Source organism: Chiloscyllium punctatum, chromosome 31 (assembly GCF_047496795.1).
Source record: "Chiloscyllium punctatum isolate Juve2018m chromosome 31, sChiPun1.3, whole genome shotgun sequence".
NCBI classification, from domain to species: Eukaryota; Metazoa; Chordata; class Chondrichthyes; order Orectolobiformes; family Hemiscylliidae; genus Chiloscyllium; species Chiloscyllium punctatum.
This window is the reverse complement of record NC_092769.1, coordinates 52010432-52034306: the sequence shown is the minus strand read 5'-3', so window position 1 is coordinate 52034306 and position 23875 is coordinate 52010432. Positions and strand designations below refer to the sequence as shown.

At 45.2% G+C, this 23875-nt stretch overlaps 1 long non-coding RNA gene across 1 annotated transcript in view; it reads right to left on the bottom strand.

The window, feature by feature from the left end:
* Positions 1-2264: 2264 nt before the first annotated feature.
* The window catches only part of LOC140456829 (uncharacterized), a 33842-nt gene continuing 12231 nt past the window's right edge, over positions 2265-23875 (bottom strand). Inside the window, exons 2-4 of the long non-coding RNA XR_011953166.1 lie at positions 20295-20406; positions 4674-4804; positions 2265-2822 (exon numbers count right to left, since the gene is read on the bottom strand). This is a non-coding gene — a long non-coding RNA (uncharacterized lncRNA). The remainder of the gene's footprint in view (positions 2823-4673; positions 4805-20294; positions 20407-23875) is intronic.

Here is a 23875-nt window from a genome sequence, read left to right as displayed (position 1 = left end):
GGGAAGAGCAGTGTGTGAATTGATTAGCATCACAATAATACCGATCCCATCCTTATACACAATGCTACTTCACTTGTTGGCCTATTTATCCTTCCTGTATAAATGGGGAAAACCTTTGATTATCCAGTTCCCAGTCCTGGTCACACTACAGCCCCATCTCCATAATCCCAGCTCCATCTGATCTGGTTCACACTATTTAAAATTACCATTTCACTGACCTTGTTGAAAAGTTCCCAGCTTTATTCTTGCCCCATTGAAGGCTGCTCTCAGTCAACTAGTACTTCTCACTCTCAATTATTGCATATCATTCTCTACCATCATCCTGAACTTTACAATAAAATGATTACTGCACCCCAAAACGTTCCCCTACTGACACTGGATCCACTTGCCCCACCTCTTTCCCAAGGACCAGGTCCAACAGTACATCCGCTCTTGGGCTGGACACATCCTCCTGAAGTAAGCTCTCCTCCATGTAATCCAGGGATACTGGCCCCTCATGACCCTGCACCACCAGTAACCCAGTCAATATCTGGATAAATTAAGTTTCTCAGTATAACTAATCTGTAGTATTGTCATTGCTCTGAAATGCCCCTGCATATTTATTCTCTCCATCCTTTCCAATGATTGCTGGTCGACAGACTGTACCTCACAGTGTAATAGTACACTTTTTGTTCTGCAGCTCCAGCCAAATTCATTCTGTCCTTGGATGGATCCTCTTTCTCTTGGACTCCTTAACTAACGCTAATCTCAACGAATTCTTCTACCTTCATCTTTTCCCTCCCTTCTATCATTTTTGAATCCTTTATATCCGGCAATATTTAACACCAAGTCCTGCCATCCCCTGAGCCAGCTCTCGGTGATCAGTACATCAGATTTCGACACACCAATCTGCATCTGGACCTCCGCACACTCCTCGTATTTATGTCCTTGCAGAGTACCTTAGATTAAGGCTTTCTTTCTTATTCCACCTACCACTGATAAACTTGTTGTAAATTCGTACCAACTGTATCTCCCATTATTTTGAGAATCATAGTAGTTCCTCAACTATTCCTTTTTGGATCCTAAGCACACGCCAAGTTATTTTCAATCCCTCCATCCCTCCCACACACCCTGTAAGAAATTCAGTCCCAGCTCTGTCACGTTAGCCTATCCAGCTTGTAAAATTGCTGCCTTCCCCAGAACCAGTCCCAATGTCCCAGGAATCGGAAGCCCTTCCTGCTGCACCATCGTTCCAGTCACACTCTCATCCACATAAAACTCCGAATTTTGTTCTCACTTGTACACGGCGCTGGGAGTATTCCAGGGATTGCTAAATTTGAGTTCCCGCTTGCCAAACATCCACCGAGCTCCCTAAATTCTGATTCCCAGATCACTTCACCCTTCCGACCCAGGTCATTCCTACCAACATGGACATGACCTTTGACTGCTCACTGTCCCCCAGACGAATGTCCTGCAGACACAGTGACATTATTAACCCCACTCTCCTGGAATTACAGACACGCTGAAACCTTTTCAATTTCCAGTCTCCCCTGTGACCATTGCTCCTCCTTCCTTCTCCCTCCCCTCCTGTCCAGTCAGGCTGTTTGTGGTGCCACGGACATGGCTCTGACTACACTCCCCTGAGCAGCCTGCACTTTCATCAGTTTCCAAACTGGGAAACTGAATTGGGAGGGAGACATCAGTCTATTCCTGGATTCCCTGACAGTTTCGCTTCGATTGCCTAATCCATCATTCCCTTCCTTATTCCACGCAGTCATGTCTGCAGGGTGATTTGTTCTGTGTGTGTGCTATCCGTCGAACTCTCAGCATCACAGAGTCTCTCGTCACTGTCTGATCTCCAAGACCTCGTTTACATCTAGGACACCGGCAGGGGCTATGACTTCCCAATGTAACAGAACACATTTTCTGACAATCATGTGCTGGCATGTCGTAACATGCAACATGCCTAGAGTAACTTACTTAATGACCTAGAATGAAGTTAACATCCAGGGCATCACAATATGGTTAAGTCCCTTATTCAACTGTGGTTTACTGAGGGAATTTATTATACTGGCTCAAAATTTCACATCTCCCTCATATGTCTGACCTCTATCCTTACTTCAGAAGTTGAAAAAATAAATTTGCTGGCTTACAGCAATTAACTGACAGTCACTAATAACTGTTTATTATCAGCCAGTGAACTTACAGATTGTTCAGTGCTGGCTCTTGCACTTCTTTCAAACTCAGTGCAGGCAGGTCCCAACAGCAGAAGGTTATCTCTGTAACTCCCAGCTACGTGTAAACCTGCAGCTCCCACTCCACTCTGCTCCCTCACAGGGTCACCGTCTCTGTGACTCCCAGGTATGTGTAATCCTCCAGCTCCCACTCCACTCTGCTCCCTCACAGGGTCACCATCTCTGTGACTGCCAGGGATGTGTAAACCTCCAGCTCCCACTCCACTCTGCCTCCTCACAGGGTCACCATCTCTGTGACTCCCAGGCACGATAAGGCCATGAACCTCAGTGCTGATTTATATCCTCCCACTTTGCTGCCTCTAACTCCCAGGTGTGATTGAGCCTCATGCTCCTGCTTCAAGTTGCTCCCTCACATGGTCACTCCCTCTGTGACTCGTTGCTGGTTTCGAGCCTCCTGCTCTGCTGTTTCTCCAACTCCAAGTCCCAGTCGGCCCCGATCCTCGCTTCTGATTAATATTCTCCTGCTCTGTGCTGCTCTCTCTCGGGTTCTCTGCCTTTGTGACTCACAGGTAATGGTAGGCCTCAAGCCTCAGCTGAGATTTATAACATCCCATTCCATACTGCTCTCTTACAGGATCGTCGTTGTGCCTGGAAGACAGTGGGGAAGAGGAGGATTAGACAGAGCAGAGGGTGTTACAGTGATTGAGGGAGCTGTAGGGGATGGAACAGGTTGTCTGGGGAGCGAGGCAGACCTGCAGCAACTCATGAACGTTACTGGAAGATACAGCGAGTGGTGCAGACACTGAAGAATGCAAAGGAAATAGAGAGATTGGGGCTTGTCCATGACGGAGCTTGTGGCTTGTCCATGACGGAGTCTAAACGGCTTTTTCTGAGCTGCTTACAGAGACTTCAACAAATGCAATTTACAGCCAACAAATATTGTATGGTACTGGAGACTGTTGGATGTTACAGAGTTAGAAGACTTGCATTAACTGAGGGGAATATAAACTTTTGGAGCACTGGTGATGTTAAAGGACCCTCAGGACATGAGGAGGTTCAGAGAATGGGAGCATTCAAAGTAGTGGGATTGTAGGGGCTGGAAGTCCTGGGATGGATAAGGAGAATGGAAAGTGCCAATTTAGTACATGCAACCATTGTAAGTGTAGAGATTTAGGAAGGCAACCTGTGCTATTATTGAATACAGTTATATGGAGAGTTACAGAAGCTGAAGGGTTTACAATTTAAAACGGGAGAGATTTTAGGTGATCAGAAGTTTAAACAAGAATAAAGAAATTTGAGAGATCTCTAGCACAGATGGGAACGGAGAAGGTGAGATATTGTGAGGAACTATAAGAGCTATCAGCAGAGGAGGATGTCACATATATGGGAAGAGCTGCATTCTCTGTATGCAGTTACAGACATGAGGAGTGTTGCAACGCCTGCTAGAGGGGATCCAGATAACAACAATTCCAACGGCTGGTGCAGGGGGAAACCCACCCGGAGGAACCCCACGCAGAAACAGGACGAAAGTGCAAACTCCACATAAACAGTCACCCAACGCTGGAATTGAACCTGGGTCCCTGGCGCTGTGAGGCACCATTGCTCACCACTGAGCCACCGTCCTGCCCCAAATTGCAGAATTATGCAAAGAGAGAATGTAGGGAATGGAGGACAAATCAGAGATGTGGAGTGCTGTTGTGGTTTGAAAAGGGTCTGGAGGTGTTTATACAGATAAGAATATCGGTAGGGATGGGAGAAGGTTACTGAGGTCATGTGGTGCTATAGGCCAGGAGGAGGGAATGTGATCTGGCCTGCAGAACGTTACAATGATATCATGTTCTCCTGGGGCTTGAGGAAGGTATACAGGTGGGTATTTTGGGCCAGGCTGGAGGATTTTACAGATACGGGGGCACTGTAAGTATTGTGCAAGACTACAGAAATAGGGATTATTGTACTGCTTGCAGGATGAGATTATTGAGATTGGGCATGTTATCGAGACTGGAGCAATTTACACATAGGGAGAGTCATCAAAATTACAGTCGGTTTCAAATATACAGCAGGATTAAGGGAGGGGTGGAGGTTAACGAAATAGGAAATTTTCTGGGAATTACAAGCATTCACTGGCACAAATGAGTTGGACCGAAAGGTATGTCTCCTTGCTGTATGACTATATCACCCGACAAGAGACAGCGTGAGGAGTGAATATAGAACAGAAAGATCCCAGGTTTCAATGCGATCTCCGAGGGGAGGCCTTTTTTCCCCTCTGTTGTACTGATCCTCACTAAGACAGCACAGGCCTAGATTGATAACTGTCAACTTACTGGATTGGCATAGGAAGGCTCAGTACAGCAGAGATGAAAATTAACAAGAGGGTGGGGTTTGAGCCTGGGACCATTGTGCTCTGTATTTGTGCTTCAACACTGTATCTGTGTCATGTCTTCTCGACAAAAGTTCGATCCCTTAAATACACTCTACTCTGTTCACTGTGAGTGATCTTACCTCACTTCAGGATTTACTGAAGGCTCCAGATCTCACTCTCCATCTCTCTGGCTGACCAACTGTCTTCAGTGTGGTGATGGATGAGACAGGAATTGGGAATTCTGCTGGGTCAGGAGCATCCTGCGTACCTACTGGAAATAGAGAAACAGACACAATGGGAAAGTAGACTGATGCAGTAAGGGTTATACAAGGAGAATGGCACTGAGTCCCACAGAGATCTGGAAAATCCCAGTCTCCATCCCTGGCCTGTGCTGTTGCGTCTCTCTGGAGTGGAGAGTTCTGTTGGGTTAGGATCTGGCGTAGCTGCAAAAGGTGGCAGCTATTAGACCCTCACAGTGACAGATATCACATGGAGAGATACAGAGAGATATCACCAGAGTGCAGGAAGGTATCAGGATCAAATCACGGTCAGGAAGAAGGTGCACTGGGATCAGTACTCAGGGATGAGGGAGCAATCAATGGGGCAGACAATGACCTTGTGTTCCTCTCAGTAGACTGTTCATCCAGAATTTAATGCCAGTGTCAGGGATACCCATCTAACTGTTTCATACCTTCTCAGTCAGGAAATCTGTTTTTGGATGCCTGTCTGGCCTACATATGAATCCAGACCCAGAGCAATGGAATTGACGCTCAAATGCCCACTGTAATGATCTGGCAAGCCACTCAGCTCTAAGGCTGGTCAGGGTGGGCATGCGATGCTGGCCAGCCAGAGACAGCAACATCCCATGAGTGAATTAAAATCAACACTGCTGGGAGCAGTGTCCTGGTCAATCATGTTGGTAGGTTTATGGACAGGGCTTTAAACTGACAGAGAGGATGCAGGAACAGGGTTCAGGTGAAAGGAGCTTTCCAAATCCAAAGAGAAAATGTGAAGCCTAGGAACAGCATGGGAATGTTGCTGAAGACAAGCAGAAAGGAACAGGAAACTTTAACGAAAACTGCACATTAATGAATCGGTTTGTGGCAGGACATTGTGGGAAAGAGGAAATTATAATTTCTTTGCATGAACAAAGTATCTACAATAAGGTGACTTTTGATACAGAGAAAAATGAGACTCAGTCACCAGACAGACGTGATTACAGGGTGAACAAAAGGTGGAACATAAATATTCAACAGTAAACAACATTACAGGATCTCAGGCAGAATGAAAAAACAAGATGGGAACCCTGACAGAACTGGATAACAAAGGCATTACAGAGAAAGCATTTGGCCTCAGATGATGCACTGAATCAGCCTGAATGCAAATTCTGGGTGCGATGTGTCAAAAACACAATCAGGTGAACAATTTTTATGCTGCCTTGCAGTATTTCATTGCTCATCCCTGCTTTAAACAGGAATTCATTAGAAATTGTAGCAAAGGTGATGAGATAATTTTTGCAGTCTTCAATCTCTGTGTAATTTTGGACAGACACATTGGCAAGAGTGATATTATCAGAGATCCTCTTTAAATGTTTTTGTCAGTGTTTTTGTATTGTTCAAATAGCTAGGGATGTAACTATCTCAGATCGACCGTTGGGTGATGAAGTTGAGTGAATGAGTAATATCACACCGAGATCCTCCAAGAAATTACACCGGAATTCAAAGAGATTATGACATTTTAAAGTGACCATAAAGCACACCCGAGCCCAGTAACAAAGACCAATACATGATTTTGAGAGAGAACTGACCTAGGTAAACAGGGGAAACAGACTGAAATGTCAGGCTGTAAATGAACAGTGGAAAACATTTAGAGCCAGAGACCTAGAGACGTACAGCACATAAATGGACACTTTTACCTTCACCCAATCAAGCCCTGATCGATCCTGCTGAACGGCACCAATATTGGCCCAGTTCCAGTTTAAGACCAAAATCTGTCAACCTGCCTGATCTTTTTCCACAACTATGTTAAAACAAAGACAGTTGTGGTGACTGGACGCAATGTGCTTTCCGACTGATACTTCAGTCACTTGCCTGACCTCGTTTTCTGAGGAGAGGTCCAGTGTTGCACCCGCCTGAGTAGTGTAGAGCCCTCTACGTCTTGATTGAGGAAACTTTCTTGGACACATTTTACAAATTCCACCCAGTACGGGCCTTTTACACTCTGGGTGACCCAGACAATCCAGGGGAAGTTAAAATATCCATTCAATACTACTCTATTATTTGCATAGGTACCTGCAAGTATTCTGCCTTTCACCCCATATTCTGTATTCAGGTTCAACCTTCCAGAATGAATCACTTCACACTTTTCCAAATTGAACTCCATCTGCCACTTCCAGCCCAGCTCTGTGTCCTGTCAATGTTCCATTGCAACCTATAACAGCCCTCCACATTCCCCACCACTCCACTAAACTTGGTGTGATTGGCAAACTTACTAACCCACTCTCCAACATCCTCATCCAAGTCATTTATAAAAATCACAGAGAGCAAAGTCCCAGAGCTGATTGTTACAGAACCCCACTGGTCACTGAGCTCCAGGCTCAATACTGCCAATCTGCTGCCACACTCTGTCTTCTCTGGGCCATCCGATCCTGCATCCAGATTTCCCTGCATCCCAATCATCCCTCTTTTCTGAATGAGCCATCAACGTATTCTGTCATATCCTCAAAGAACTCAATAAAGTTTGTGAGGCATGACCTGCCCCTCACAAACCCATGCTGTCTCTCATTTAACTATGGCTTTCCAAGTAGTCATAAATCGTTTCTTTAGAGTCCTTGCCAATAATCTGCACACCACAGACATTAGACCAAATCTGTAATTCCCAGAATTCTACCTCCGTAATATGGTCCAGACGCTACAAATCTTCTCCCCTCTGCCATGTTCCCCAGAAGGGCACTGGAGGGTGGTGGGGGTTACAGAGATAGGGAGGGATATCAGGACAGGAGGATTTTGCAGACATTAGGAGGGTTGCAATGCTAAAAGGAGGCTTCAGTAATTGTGAGGTTTCATGGTGATGAAGGCATTTCAGGAGGGAGGGAGGGAGGATTGTAGGGAAATGAGAGGTTTCACAGTTTAGATGTTTTGTTAGGACTGCAAGAGGTTACCGAGTTGGGGAGGGTGTAAGCACTGGTGAATATTACAGAAACATGTGGTTTTAGTTGCAATGGCAGGAAGAGGATTCAGGAAGCTGGAGAGTATGGGGTCTGAATGAGGTTACACAAATGGGAAGAGTTGTCAGGATTGGAGGTGTTTACAGAGACAGCAATGGTCTGATCTGGAGCAGAGGACCCAGATTGGGAGGGATGGGGGGGGGGGGGGGGGGGGGACTGGAGGTGTTTTCACAGGGAGGGAGGACCATACAGCCACAGGAGGTTACAGAAATGTGGAGTGCTGTAGGGCTGACGGGGGTTCATGGAGATGGGAATGTTGGGAGGGTTAGAGACGTTTACAGGGATAAGGATGTTTGTAGGCCAGGGCTGGATTACAGACACTGACTGTTTTAGGGAGCTGAGCAGACTACAGAGATAAAGATGTTTGTATCGACTGCAAGAACAAACAGAGATATGCAGGGTAGTCGTGACTGAAGATGGTTATAGACATAGGAAGGCTTAGGTTCTGGGGGTTATTTGGACATGGAGGCTGTGGAATCTGGATTGTTTTTTGAGAGATTGGGTCGCACGTTTGGTTGTAGACAGTTTCACAGATAAGGGAGCATAGCACCAACAATTGGAAGTTCCTGCGGTAGGGAGGGGTGGATTGGAGAGTGATGTTTACACAGATAAGGGTGTAAGAGCTGGAGAAGATTATGGAGATGAGTAAATGTTTGGAGATACAGGAGGAGCTTACATTGACAGGGTGGGTGATAGTGATGGGAGGATGTTACATTGTTAATGAGTCTTGTAGGAACAGGACTGAGAGAGGTACAGGCATTGGAGTGGGATCTACAGATCAGGAGTGTTGCAAGGACCTGAGAGGATAACACAGATAGGGATGGTGGTAGAGTCTCCACATACTGATGGCGTTTTAGGGACTGGAAGAGGTTTGGTCGATAGGGAGGGCTGGAAGAGCTGCAGGAGCTTATGGAGAGTTGAAGAGTTGGAGCAGTTCACAGAGGAAGGGTTCTCCGACAGGAGTAGGTCACAGATAGTGAGGGTTGTGTGGTCTGAGAAAGTTAAAGAGAGGAGAGTTTTCGGGTCTGGATGAGGTTACACTGACAGGGACAGCTGAAGAGACTGTAGCAAAAAATGCATGGAGAAGGTTACACAGATAGGGAGGTGAGTAGGGACTGAAGGTGAATACACAAACATGGAGGGTTGTATTGTTAGACGGAGCTGAGAGGGACAGGGACTGGTGTAGGGATTTACACAGATAGGGAAGGTTGTGTTTTTGGAGAAGGTTACACTGATACAGACAGTGTTAAAGAGTGTTTAATGGACTACAGAGGAGGTCAGAGAGAATGTATTATAGGGAGTGGAGGAGATTACAGACACAGAGATGGCTGTCGGTTTGAAAAGAGCTTCTACAGATCCGCAGTGCTGTAAGGCTGGAGGGAGGTTATAATAATAAGGGTTACCTACACTTCAGGGCTTTTTTGATATAGTCCCCTTCTGAGACTTGCTCTGTCAAAAGGAAGTATAGACAGTCCAGATGGTTTTACTGAGATATAAATGTTTTTGGGAGTTTAAGGATGGAACAGTGATTGGGAGTGCTGTAACAAATGGCAATAGTTATAGGGAGGGTTCTAAAAGCAGGAAGAGATGACAGTCATATCGATCGTGGTAAGGACTGGAGAAGCTGACACCGCCAAGGAATGTTTTAGAAACTGTTGGAGATTACACATATAAGGAGAGTATTGGGGATGAGCTGAAAATGTGTTGCCGGAAAAGCGCAGCATCCAAAGAACAGGAGAATCGACGTTTCAGGCATCAGCCCTTCTTCAGAAAATGATTTTCAGCTCTGATCTCCAGCATCTGCAGTCCTCACTTTCTCCTCGAGTATTGGGTATGAGGCAAGGTTCAAGAGACAGGGATGGTTGACAGGACTGGACAATAAACTGAATAGAATCTCCACAGTCTGGAAATAGGCCATTCGGCCCAACAACTCCGCACCAACCCTCTAAAGAGCATCCTAACCAGACCCATCCCTCTCCTGCATTCCTCATGGTGAACTCACCTAAAACACACTTACCTGAATACTACAGTCAATTTATGATGGCCCATCCACGTATCATGCAAATGTTGGACTATGGCAGGAAACCAGAGCACCCAGAAGAAACCCACAGAGTCGGGGGGAGAACATGCAAAGTCCACACAGACAGTCGGCCGAGGCTGGAATTGAAGCCAGGTTCCAAGCACAGTGAGGCTGATTATACAGAGCACTGCAGAGATTGGACTAGGTCACAAAGTTCACAAGGGTTTATTGGAACAGGAGGAAAATATAGTCAGGAACAGAAGCTTTATGGATGGTGTCCATGAGAGGGACTGGAGGAGGTTAACGCAATAGGGAGGGTTGTGCATTCACTCGACAATTAGAGGTAGGGACGGTTGGGGAGACTGGATGAAGTTAGTCATACTCAGAGTTGTACACACTCTGAGTAATGGCAGATGGAGTTTACTTCTGATCACTGTGAGGTAATGCACTGTGGGAAGTCTCATAAGCAAAGGATATACATCATGAAGAGGAGGTCCTCCTGGAGAACTGAGTAACACCGGGACCTTGGTGGGCAAGTCCCTGGATGTCTGAAGGTGGCAGCACAGGTGGACAGGGTGGGGAAGGCACCTGAACTGGGAGCAGGAGGGGGACCCACATCCTGATGGGGCGAATTGTTAGAGCTGCTTGAGAGGATATAATCTAATCTGGCAGGGTGTTGGACCTTAAACAGTCATAAGGTCAGGAAGAAGATTGAGGTTGGTGCACAAGTTAAAGACAGCAATTTCCGCAGAAAAGTCAGACAAGAACATGGCAGGAAATGGGGGAGGGGGAACTGATGATTAAACTGCATTTATTTCAATGCAAGGGGCCTGACAGCTAAGGAAGATGAACTCAGGGCATGGATTGGAACATGGGACTGGGATATTATAGTTATTACAGAAACACAGCTGAGGGAGGGACAGGACTGGCAGTTCATTGTTTCAAGGTGGAGATGCTACAGGAAGCATCGAAGGGGAGGGGAGAGAGGACGCGTGGTGGTGGGTTTTCATTACATGAATCATTACATCAGTACCTAGAGAGGATATTCCTGTGGGATCACCCAGCGACGCTATGTTAGTGGAACTGAGAAATAAGAATAGGTCATCACTGACACGATTGTCCTACTGACCCCGAATAATCAGTGGCAGACTGAGGAACAAACATATCAAGAGATCTCAAATATCAATCATAATAATAGGGCTGTTATGGTTGGGGTTTTTAAACTTTCCAAACCTAGACTGGGACTACCAGTGTTCAGTGTTTGCAAGGGAGGAATTTGGTAATTGTGTTCCAGAAAACTCCCAATCAATATGTAAATGGCCTGAAAAGAGAAAGGGGCAAAACCTGACCTCCCCTTGAATAACAAGGTAGGGAAAGGGACTGAGGTGTGAGTGGGAAAGCATTTTGCCAAAGTGACTCAAGTCTATTAGTTTGAAAATAGCGATGGAAAAGGACAGGGCTGGTCCACAGGTTCAAGTTATAAAATGGGGCCAGGAATATTAGCCAGGAACTCTCAAAAGGTGATTGGGGAGTCTATTTGCAGGGAATGGGAAGTCTGGCAAGTGAGAATATTTTTCAAAAGTGAGATAAATTGAGCAAGCACCACCTGTTTGTGTGCAGGTCAATGCTGACAGCATTCGGAAACACTGGCTGTCTATTCAGGGTCTGGTCAAGGAAAAGGGGGCACGTGTCAGGGATAGCCAGCTGGATCAAGGGGATCCCTGAGGATCACAGGGGCTGTAGGAATACACTTTGGGTAGAAATCAGGATTGCAGAAAGTGTACATGCATTAGCCTTGGCAGAGAATGATAAGGAGAATCCAAAAGTGATTGTATAAATATATTGAGTAAAAGAGTAACTCGAGACAAAATGCTGTCCCTTAAAGATCAATGTGACCATTGGTGTGTGGAACAGCAGGATATGGGTAAGACCTTAAACACATTTTTCCCTCCAGAACTTATTGTGGACAAAGACTGGGGAACTCAGGGAACAAGAGTAATACATTAGACCACATTTGGAGTTCTCTGCAATTCCAGTCTCCCGGCTATAGGAAGGATGGTGTGAAATTTGAAAGTGTTCAGAAAAGAGTCACAAGATGTTCCCAGGGTTGTTGCTGAATAAGCTGGGGTTATTTTCCCTAGAGCATCGGAGACTGAGGGGTGACCTGACAGAGGTTTATATAAACATGAGGTGTATGGATTTGGTAAACATTCAAGGTATTTTCCCAGGGTTTGGAGAGTCCAAAACTAGGTTTAAGGGCATAGGTTTAAGGTTAAAGGGGAAAGGTTTAAACGGCACTGAAGGGACAGCTTTTTTATACACACAGAGCTGAGAGAGAAAGTAGCAGATACTGATACTATGACAACATTTAAGAGATATTTGGATGGGTATATGAATAATAAGGGTTTAGAAGTACATGGGCCAAATGCTGGTAAATGGGATGGATTTATTTACATCTTCTGGTCAGCATCGACGAGTTGGACTGAAGGGTCTGTTTCCATGCGGTACATCTCTATGACTTGAAAAGAGTGCATGTTAGAGAAGGTTTCAAAACACAAAGCTATGGAAAAACCCAGGACCTGATTAAGTATATCACAGAACATTGTGGAGCCCCGAGCAAAGATATTTGTGTCATTGATAGCCATGTGTGATGTGCTGGAAAGGCTGGAGGGTGGTATAGTGGACAGTGAAGACGTTGTAATCGAGGATAAAGCGGATGGCCCTCAGGACAACTCCATACAACCCTGTCACGGTGGACGCTGCAAGACGTGTCAGATTGTAGATATAGATACCATATTACACGTGGGAACACCTCCCACCTTGGACATGGCAGGTTCTCATGTGACTCAGCCAACCTTGTCTATCTTAAACATTGCAGGCAAAAATGCCCGGAAGCATGGTACATTGGTGAAACCGAGCAAAGGCTACGACAATGGATGAATGGGCACCGCACAACAATCAACAGACAGGAGGGTTCCCTCCCAGTTGGGAAAGACTTCAGTGGTCAAGGACATTCAGTCTCGGACTTTCGGGTGACCATCCTCCAAGGTGGACTTCGGGACAGGCAGCAGAGGAAAGTGGCTGAGCAGAGGCTGACAGCTAAGTTCGGTACCCATAGGGAGGGCCTCAACCGGGACCTTGGGTTCATGTCACATTACAGGTGATCACCATTGCACTACACACACACAGATATTCCTACAAACACACACACTCTCACATACACATGGACACAGGTACACACAGACGGGCACACAGACACCCACACACACTCCCACACTCACACATGCACCCCCTCACAGACTTAAGACACTCTGCACTCACTACAAACACACTTTCTCACACTCAACCCCCACCCCAGACAGACACACACAGACAGACAAAGACCCACAGACACACATATTTTGTGGGGTGAATTTGTACTTGCAGGATTACATTGTACTTTGCTCAAAAACTGCATGAATTTATGTCAAACTCTTATCTCACTTTTTAGATTAGAATCAATCTAAATATCAGGGCATAGACAGAGAACACAGGGGGCTAACACCTTCATATATTGTCTAGCTATCACCATTGTTAACAGCTAACCGAGAATGCAACTTAAAAAAAATGTTTTGTGATTTACACATGAAAGAAGTGAAACTATCACTGTATTCTAACCGATGAAAGGCTTATCAGACAATTAATTTTTCAATGTATAATGTCAGTTACATCACACTGTAAATTTTTGCAAAAGATTCTGTGTTACGATCAAGCTCCCCACTATCACCTGATGAAGGAGCGTTGTACTGAAAGCTAGTGTGCTTCCAATTAAACCTGTTGGACGATAACCTGGTGTTGTGTGATTTTTAACTCTCTTCAATAAGGTAGATTGATTTGTGACACAGAGATAAAAGAAATTTAGACACCAGAGAGACGTGGTTACTGGGCGAACAAAAGGTGGACATAAATATTCAATGGATCACAACCTTGTGGAAACTCAGGCAAAATGGGTAACGCTAACAATAATGGATAAGAAAGGCAATACAGAGAAATCATTTGACCTCAGATCATGAAGTCGAGTCAGTCTGAATGTAAATTCTGGCTACTACTTGCCAAGGACACAAACAGCAGAACAGTTTTACGCCATCGAACAGCATTCCATTGCTCATCACTGCATTACACAGGAACTCATTGGAATTTTTTAACAAACACTTTGTGATAATTTTGGGAAACTTCAATATTCCCATAATCTGGGACAGTCACACTAACAACAGTGATATTGGAAGAGTAGTTCAGAGAATTTTTTTCTTTGTTTCTTTGAATAACAAATTGTGCAACTGGCTAGGGACATAACTATCTCAGAGCGATCGTTGTGTGATGTAACTTATTGAATGAGTTATGTCACCTGGAGAGATCCTCTGGGAAATTGTGATAAAGTGCAGTTTAAAGAAATATAAAGTTTCAAAGTGAATCACAGAAAGGACATGCTACAACTAGGAACAAAAACAGCCAATGACATGGGTTTGAGAGGATAACTGACCAAGGTAAATAGGCTAAACAGATTGAAATATGTGCCTGTAAATGGACAGTGGAAAACATTTGAAAGGACAGTGTAAATCACTCAACAAAAGAACATTACACTGAAACAGACAAAACCTCAGCAAGAAATTCCCACCGGTCCCTCACTCAGGACAAAATGTATCATATTAGATTATGAGGCTTAGAAGATCACCAAAAAGTACTTAAAATCCTGAAGTGAGAGAGTGTTTTAGGAGTAAGTGTTAAAGGGATTGCAAAGGGTCTGCTAGCAGGAGTTGAGCAGTGGGAAGAGGGATCAGTGTCAGGTTTTAATGTCACAAACGGAACAGGGAGAGGTGAAGGTGCCGGAGGTGGTAAGAGTGTTACTGAGAGTGGTCCGGGCCTGAACGATGTTACAAAACCAGTACGGATTGCTGCAGCTTTAGGGGTTTGCAGAGGTCGAGAGGGACATATGTATTTTTATTTATTCATTCATGGGATGTGGGAGTCACTGTTAATTACCCAGAGGACAGCTCAGAGTTAGCCATATTGCAATGGGTCTGGAGTCACATGTTAGCCAGGCCAGGTTAAAATGTCAGATGGTCTACACAAAAGGAGGTCAGTGAACCAGCTGTGTTCTTCCCACTGATCAACAATGCTTTTATGGTGACCTGACCAACGTCTTGTACAGATACAACATGACATCCCAAATCCTACGCTCAATGCTCTCCCCAATGGAGGTAACCATCACAAACGCCTGCTTCACCAGCCTGTCTACCTGTGACAGCACTTTCAAAGAACTGTGTACCTGCATCCCTGGGTCACTGACTGACAACACTACCCAGGGCCCGAACATTAACTGTACAGGTCCCACCCTGGTTTGTTTCACCAAAATGGAACACTTCACATTTATCTAATTAAACTCCATCTGCAATTCTTCAGCTCACTATTCCAGCAGTACTGTTCATCCTGTTGTATCACAGATAACCTTCATCACTGTCCTGTTTACCACCAATTTCAGTGTCACCCAAAAAACTTATTTAACTTACTTTAACAATATTCCCATCCAAACCATTTATCCAAATGACAAACAACAGGGGACCCACTCCACCGCTGGTCACATGCCTCTAGTCAGAAAAACAACATGTCTCCTACCATCAAGCCCAATTTTCTGTCCAGTTGACTAACTCCTCCTGAACGCTATAACGTTTTACATTCATCTGAGCTAATTACCCAGCTTACCATCTGACATGTAGAACACAGAACAGTACAGAACAAGACCCTTTGGCCATGATGACATGCCAATCTTTTATCCGACCATAAGATCAAAAATAAAAGTGGCAGATTGAGTTTAGTTCAGATAAATGCGAGGTGCTGCATTTTGGGAAAGCAAATCTTCGTAGGACTTATACACTTAATGGTAAGTTCCTAGGGAGTATTGCTGAATCAAGAGACCTTGAGGTGCAGGTTCATAGCTCCTTGAAAGTGGAGTCGCAGGTAGATAGGATAGGGAAGAAGGCGTTTGGTATGCTTTCCTTTATTGGTCAGAGTATTGAGTACAGGAGTTGAGAGGTCATGTTGCGACAGTACAATACATTGGATAGGCCACTGTTGTAATATTGCGTGCAATTTTGGTTTCCTAACTATCGGAAAGATGTTGGGAAACTTGAAATGTTTCAGAAAAGATTTACAAGGAAGTTGCCAGGGCTGGAGGATTTGAGCTATAGGGAGAGGCTGAACAGGCTGGGGCTGTTTTCCTTGGAGCGTCGGAGACTGAGGGGTGACATTTTAGAGGTTTACAAAATTATGAGGGGCATGGATAGGGTTTGGGGTGTCCAGAACTAGAGGGCATAGGTTATGGATGAAAGGGGAAAGATATAAAAGAGACCTAAGGGGAAACATTTTCATGCAGAGGGTGGTATGTGTATGGAATGAGCTGCCAGAGGAAGTGGTGGAGACTGGTATAATTGCAACATTTAAGAGGTATTAGGATGGGTATATGAATAGTAGAGGTTTGGAGGGATATGGACCGGGTGCTGGCAGGTGGGAGTAGATTGGGTTGGGATGTCTGGTCAGCATGGACAGGTTGGACTGAACTGTTTCCATGTTGTACATCTCTACGACTCTAACCTCCATACCCTTCATTTTATTATCATCCATGTGTCTATCCAGAAGTATATTAAATGTCCCTAATACATCTAATTTTACCGCCACTGCTTGCAGTGCATTCCACTCAGCCACCACTCTGTATGTAACGAACCTACCTCTGAGATCTCCCCATAATCATCAACTAATCATCTGAAAATTATTACCCCCTTGTAATAACTATTTATATGAGGGTTAAAAAAAATATATCTCTCTATCAACCACTTCACCAACCTTTGTGTCATTGGGAAACTTACTAACCCCTCTTTCAATCACACATCCAAGTCATTCCTAAACTCACAAAGAGCAGAGGTCCCGTAACCTCTCCCTGCAGAAAACCACTGGTCACTGAGCTCCAGGATGAATGCTTTCCATCTATCATCACCCTCTGTCTTCTGTGAGCCAGTAATCCTGTATGCAGACAGACAGGTTTCCCTGTATCCCAGGCCTCCGTACTTTCTGAATGAGCCATAAAGATGTTTTGTCACTTTCTCTAAAGATTCAATAAGACTTGTAAGGCATGACTTGCCCCTTACAAAACCATGCTGACTATCTCTAATCAAACTATGGTTTTCCAAGGAATCATCAATCCTGTCTCCCAGAGACCTCTCCAATAATCTGCACACCACAGACATAAGACTGACAGGTGTGCAATTCCTTGGATTATCCGTATGCCCTTTCCTGAACAAGGGAATAATATTTTCCTTCCTCCAATCATCTGGTCCGACTCCAGTGGACAGTGAGGCTGCAAAGGTCATCACCAGGTGCTCAGTAATCCACTCCCTCGGTTCCTGTAGTAACTTCCGACGCATCCAGTCTGGTTCAGTGACTTATCTATTCTTATCTTTTACAAAATTCTCAGCACATCCTCCTTTTTAACATCCACCTGTTCACGTACATCAGCCTGTTTCACACTGTCCTCACAAACGACAAGACCTTTCTCAGCAGTGAATACTGAGGGATAGTATTCATTAAGGACCTCCCTTACCTCCTGTGACTCCAGGCACAAGTTCCTTCCACTATCCCAGATTGGCCTTATCCTCACTCTGGCCTCGCTCTTGTTCTTCGCATAAGTGGAGTATGCCTCACGGTTTTCCGTAATCCTTCCCAACAATGTTTTTTCATGCACCCTTCTAGTTGCCCTAGGTCCATCTCTTGGTTCCTTCCTGGTACCTTCAGAGAATCCCTACAGTGTGGAAATGGGCCATTTGGCCCAACACTTCCATATCAACCCTCCAAACAGTATCCAACCCAGCCCCATTCCTCCACCCTATTACTCTCCATTTGCCCTGACTAATGCACCAAACCTACCCATCCCTGAACACTATGGGTAATTTAGCATGGCTAAGCCACCAAACAGGCACATCTTTGGGCTGTGGGTGGGGGGGTGGGGGAACCGGAGCACCTGGAGGAAACCCACAGGGAGAATGCGCAAATACCCCACAGACAGTCGCCTGAGGCTGGAACCGAAATGGAGTCCGTGGTGCTATGACGTCGCAGTGCTAACCACTGAGACACTGTGCCATCCAATGTAACTCTCTGGAGCCCTGCCTGATCCTTGCTTCCTCAACCTTAAGTAAGCTTCCTTCTCCCTCTTGATTAGATGCTAAAGTCCATGTGGACAACGTTGACTGCTCTGCCTTCATCTATCTTTGGCCTCCTCCTCGAAGAGTCAATCCAGTTTGTGAAACGTGGTTTCCCACTCACAAAGCCATGCTGACCATCTCGAATCAGCCCTTGCCTTTGTAAATGTAAGGATCTCTTTTCTCTCAGAATCTCCTCCAACAACTTCCCCATCACTGGTCTCACCGGGCTGTAATTTCCTGGCTTTTCCCTGCAGTCCTTCAGTGATGGAACAGCATTAGCCAACCTCCAGTCTTCCAACATCTTACTGTGCCTGTTGATAATATACATATCTCTGTAAGGGTTACTGCAATCTCTTCCCTAGCTTCCCACAATATTCTAGGTTTGACCTAATGAGCTACTGAGGATTGATCTGCCTTTATTTGTTTTAAAATTCCAGCACTTTCTCTTCTCTGTTGAGGATTCTTTCCAAGACATCACTATTTATTTCCCCACATTCCCGAACTTCCATGTCTTTCTCCACAGTAAATGCTGACAAGACTATTTTGTCTAAAATCTCACTCATCTCCTCTGGTTCCACACATAGGCGACCTTATTGATCTTTAAGGGGCCCTATTCTCTCCCAAGTTACTCTTTAGCCCTTATTGAAACTTGCATAAAGGCTTCTGATAAATCAAATACACAATATCCCCTATACCAGTACACCCCTCCTACACCCTTACAATTCTGCCATTTATATTCACACCAACAAATTCAATCCAAAGCATCTTTGCTGTATCAGTCGGCATGGAGACCACTGTCACACACAGTTACTCCACTGCCCTTGCCATTAGTACATTCAGTGTCCCGACTGTAACCATATTGACATTCCCATCACTGTTTGGTGCCTACAAAAGAATTCCTGCTAACGGTTGCTGCGACTTGCTTATTCTCAGCTCCACTTTTTATATTCAGATCCACATGACTGTCTCATTAATGCATTAACCTCATCCTTCCTTCATAACTTGTTGGCTTTTTGCCTAGTCTGCCTATTGGGACTAGATTGGGTTGGGATATCTGCTCAGCATGGATGGGTTGGATGCTGTACATCTCTCTGACTCTGACTCTATCCAAACACCCCTTCAGTATTCACTTCCCAGCGATGGTCATTCTGCAGCTAAATCTCCGGAATGACAGTCCCATCATATCTGTTCACTGTCATTCCATCTGCCTTATGGCTTACGCAGGGAGTCATTCCTCAGTAGTGGGGGTTGAACAGATGCGTAGAGGTTACAGAGATAGGGAGGCTTACAGGGACTCGAGGATGTTTGAGTTAACCAGAGTTACATCTGGTAAAGAATGTCAGTGGGACAAAGGGGTTTGGGGATTGGAGGAATTTACAGAGATAGAGGAGCTGGATTAGATTCTGGAGATAGGGATAGGGATGGAGATAGGAAGAGGCAGGCAGACTGAGAGGCACAGACAGGGGGCTGTTTCATCTAGGAGATTATTGTGTATACTAACAGAGATATGGAAGGTTGTCGTGACTGAAGACATTTACAGATATAAGAAGGCTTCTAGGCTCTGGAGGCTACATAGATAGGAAGGCAATGGAGAATGCCAGGTTACTGGGTTGGAGACAGTTACACAGATGTGGAGGGTTGCACAAACTGAAAGAGGTTCCTATGGTCAGGAGGGGTATGGTGTCGGGAATGAGGGTGAAATTTAACAAGATAAAGATCAAAGAATTGGAGAAGGATACGGAGATTACAAATTTTTCACAGCTCAGGAAGGGTTGTAGGAGCTGGAGAAGATTACATAGGTAGGGACGGATGGAGAGGTTAAAGACAAATACATGGACATGGAGGGTGGTATTGGTGGGAGAAGCTTACAGTGATAGACAGGGCTGTCAGGGTTTACAGGGATGAAGGGATTTAGTATCTACTGGAGAAGGTTAGGGATTAGGGTGTTAGGGACTGGAGAACCTGACAGAGACAGAGACAGAGACAGAGACAGAGACAATGATGTGGACTAGGGGAGATTCCAAACAGAGGAAGGATTATCGGGACTGGAGGATATTACAGAGATTACTAACACAGCATGGGCCAGAATTGATGCCTGCGATCCCCTGTACTGTCGCATTGAGGACCAGTACAGGAGAGGTGAAAGCAGGACCTTCACAAGATGATGGGAATGAGGCCTAGAATGTTACTATTCCTTACCCAGTTCTGTATCTATGTCCGGTCTTCCAGGTCTGAATATAGAAGTCTACTACCTCCACCCTGTGCTGTTTACTGTGAGTGATCTTACCGGCTGCAGGAATTACTGAAGGCTCCAGTTCTCCCTCTCCATCTCTCTCTGGCTGACCAACCAGTTTCAATGAGGTGATGGATGAGACAGGAGTTAGGAACATCCTGATGACCTGCATGAGACAGAAATAGACAGAATGGGAAATTAGACTGATGCAATGAGGAGAACACATGCAGAGTGGCGCTGAGTCCAGCAGAGATCTCGATAATCCCAGTCTCCATCCCTTGCCTGTGCTGCTGCGCCTCTCTGGAGTGGACAATTCTGTTGACTCAGAATCTCAGACCATCTGTAAGAGGGAGAAATGCTGACAGAGGCAGTAAATAGACCGACACAGCGAGGGATACCACATGGAGAGATAGTGAGTGATATCACATTATTAGACACTGTATTAACAGGGAATTGTTTGAATTTGTAACAAAGGCACTGGGATAATTGTGAGCGGTTTCAACCTTCCTATCTCATCATCTCTTTGGCAGTGGCTCACAGATGAGGCTGAATCTTTCCCACTCTCAGTGGGGGTGGGGGAGTTTGGAGTTGGCTGTACAGACCGATGTGGCCTTCCACAGACTCTGTTACACTTGAGGCAGAAGGTGGACATGGAAAGGGGGTGGGTGGGGCGTTGATATGACAGCGCGCTCCTTGTGCTGTTTTCTCCTGGATTCCGGTTTTCCCCACAGAAAGTCTCGAGGTACTCGACACCTTCCCAATGCTACTTCCCACTTCAGACGGTCTTGGCTGATTTGATTAAGAGATGAAAAAAAAACGATCAATTCTGAAGTAACCAACATTTAGAAATTTGGAGGAGTGCAGTAGGAAGAGGAAACATTGTCAGTGTTTAATCAGAGTAGTGGAACAGGGAGAATTGAAGGTGCTGGAGGTGGTGAGAGTGTTACAGAGAGGGGCAAAGGCCAGAACAACATTACAAAGCCAGTATGGATTGCTGCAGCGAGAGCTGTTTGCAAAGGTAGGGATAGACATATGTATTTTTCATTGATTCATTCACGGCCTAAGGATGTCACTGGTTGGAACAGCATCCATTGCCCTCCTGCTAATTGCCCAGAGGCAGCTCAGAGTCAGCCATATTGCTGTGGGACTGGAGTCACATGTGAGCCCGATCAGGTAAGAATGTCAGATATCCCTCTCTAAAGGACATACATGAACAAGTTAATTTTTTCCAGATAATCAACAATGCTTATACAGTGGCCTCACTAATGTCCTGTACAGATACACCATGACATCCCAACTCCTACTCTCAATGCTCTGCCCAATGAAGGGTAACCCTCCCAAACACCTGCTTCACCAGCCTGTCTACCCGTGACGCTACTTTCAAAAAACTGTATACCTGCATCCCTGGGTCACTGATTGACAACAGTACCCAGGGCCTGAACATTAATTGTACAAGTCCAGCCTGGTCTGCTTTACCACAATACAACATCTTGCATTTCTCCACTTGTTATTCCTAACCTCACTGGTCCAGCAGGACTGTTGATCCCATTGTACTCTTCGATAATCCTCTTCACTGTCCACTTTATCACCAATTTCAGTCTCACTCACAAACTTGCTAACCATGACTCCTGTATTAACATCCAAACTGTTTATATAAATGATGCACAACAGTGACCCAGCACCGAACCCCATGGCACACCGTTAGTTACAGGCCTGCAGTTTGAGCAGAAACCCTCTATGAACATGCTCTGTCTCCTACAGTCAATCTGTTTTGTATCCAGTTGGTGAGTGCTCCCTCATTATGTCTGATCTAAACTTACTAACCAGTCTGCCATGCAGAACCTTGTCAAAGGCCTTGCTAAAGTTCATGTGGACATCGTGTACTGCTCTGCTTTGATCTCTCACTTGTCTACCTCCACACTCAGGTTTGAGGCATGATTTCCCATGCACAAAGCCATGCTGATGATCATTAATCTGTCCTTACCTTTCCAAATGCACGATGATCGTTTCTCTCAGAATCTCCTCCAACAACTTACCACCCTGCCATCAGTCTCACTAGTCCGTAGTAGCTGTCGAGGATACACATATCTCTGGAAGGGGCCCTGTAATTTTCTCCCTCGCTTCTCACAAGGTGCTGGGGTATATCTGATCATGTCCCAAGGTTTTATCTAACTTTTTGCATTTTAAGACATCCAGCACCTCCTGTTCTCCAATGTGACATCAAGACATCCCTATGTATTTCCTAAGTTCCCGAGCTTCCATGTCTTTCACCACAGTAAATCCTAACACAAAATATTTGTTCAATATCTCACCCACCAGCAGTGATTCCACACAGACAGTCTCATTGACCTTTCAGGGGCCCTATTCTTTCACGAACTAAGTTTTAGCCCGTGTTGAAACTTGTCAAAATGCTTCTGAAATTTCAAATATCCCTCTACCGCAACTAGCCTCCCCACCCTTATCTATTCTGCATTTATGGTCACACCAAAATATAGAATCCAACAGATTTAAAAATATTCCCTTTTTATAAAATCATACATCTCCCATTTTTCTAAACATCCAGTTATCATTTTTTGTCATATCCTTTAAAACACATTCCAGCTTACAGGGTGACCTGGACAAGTTAGGTGAGTGGGCAGATGCATGGCAGATGCAGTTTAATGTGGATAAATGTCTGGTTATCCACTTTGGTGGCAAGAACAGGAAGGCAGATTACGACCTCAATGGTATCAAATTAGGTAAAGGGGCTGTTCAGAGAGATCTGGGTGTTCTTGTCCACCAGTCAATGAAGGCAAGCATGCAGGTACAGCAGATCGTGAAGAAGGCTAATAGCATGCTGGCCTTCATAACAAGAGGGATTGAGTATAGAAGCAAAGAGGTGCTTCTGCAGCTGTACAGGGCCCTGGTGAGACCACACCTGGAGTACTGTGTACAGTTCTGGTCTCCAAATTTGAGGAAAGATATTCTGGCTATTGAGGGAGTGCAGCGTAGGTTCACGAGGTCAATTCCTGGAATGGCAGGATTGCCTTACACGGAAAGACTGAAGCGACTGGGCTTGTATACCCTTGAGTTTAGAAGACTGAGAGGGGATCTGATTGAAACGTATAGGATTATGAAAGGACTGGACACTCTGGCAGGAGGGAACATATTTCCGTTGATGGGGGAGTGCCGAACCAGAGGACACAACTTAAAAATACGGGGTAGACAATTTAGGACAGAGATGAGGAGAAACAACTTCACCCAGAGAGTGGTGGCTGTGTGGAATGCTCTGCCCCAGAGGGCAGTGGAGGCCCAGTCTCTGGATTCATTTAAGAAAGAATTGGATAGAGATCTTAAAGATAGTGGAGTCAAGGGGTATGGAGATAAGGCTGGAAAATGATACTGATTAGGAATGATCAGCCATGATCATATTGAATGGCGGTGCAGGCTCGAAGGGCAGAATGGCCTACTCCTGCATCTATTGTCTATTGTCTATTGTCTATTGTCTAGCACGTTCCCGACTTACTGTCAGGCTAACACCGTTTGGTTCAGATTGACTGCACAAAGGGTTTTGGGAATCCTTGTGAATCAATCTGAAACAGGTAGCTTACAGGATTGTCAGGTCAGAGCGAAGGCAAAGGGAATGGAGTCTAAAA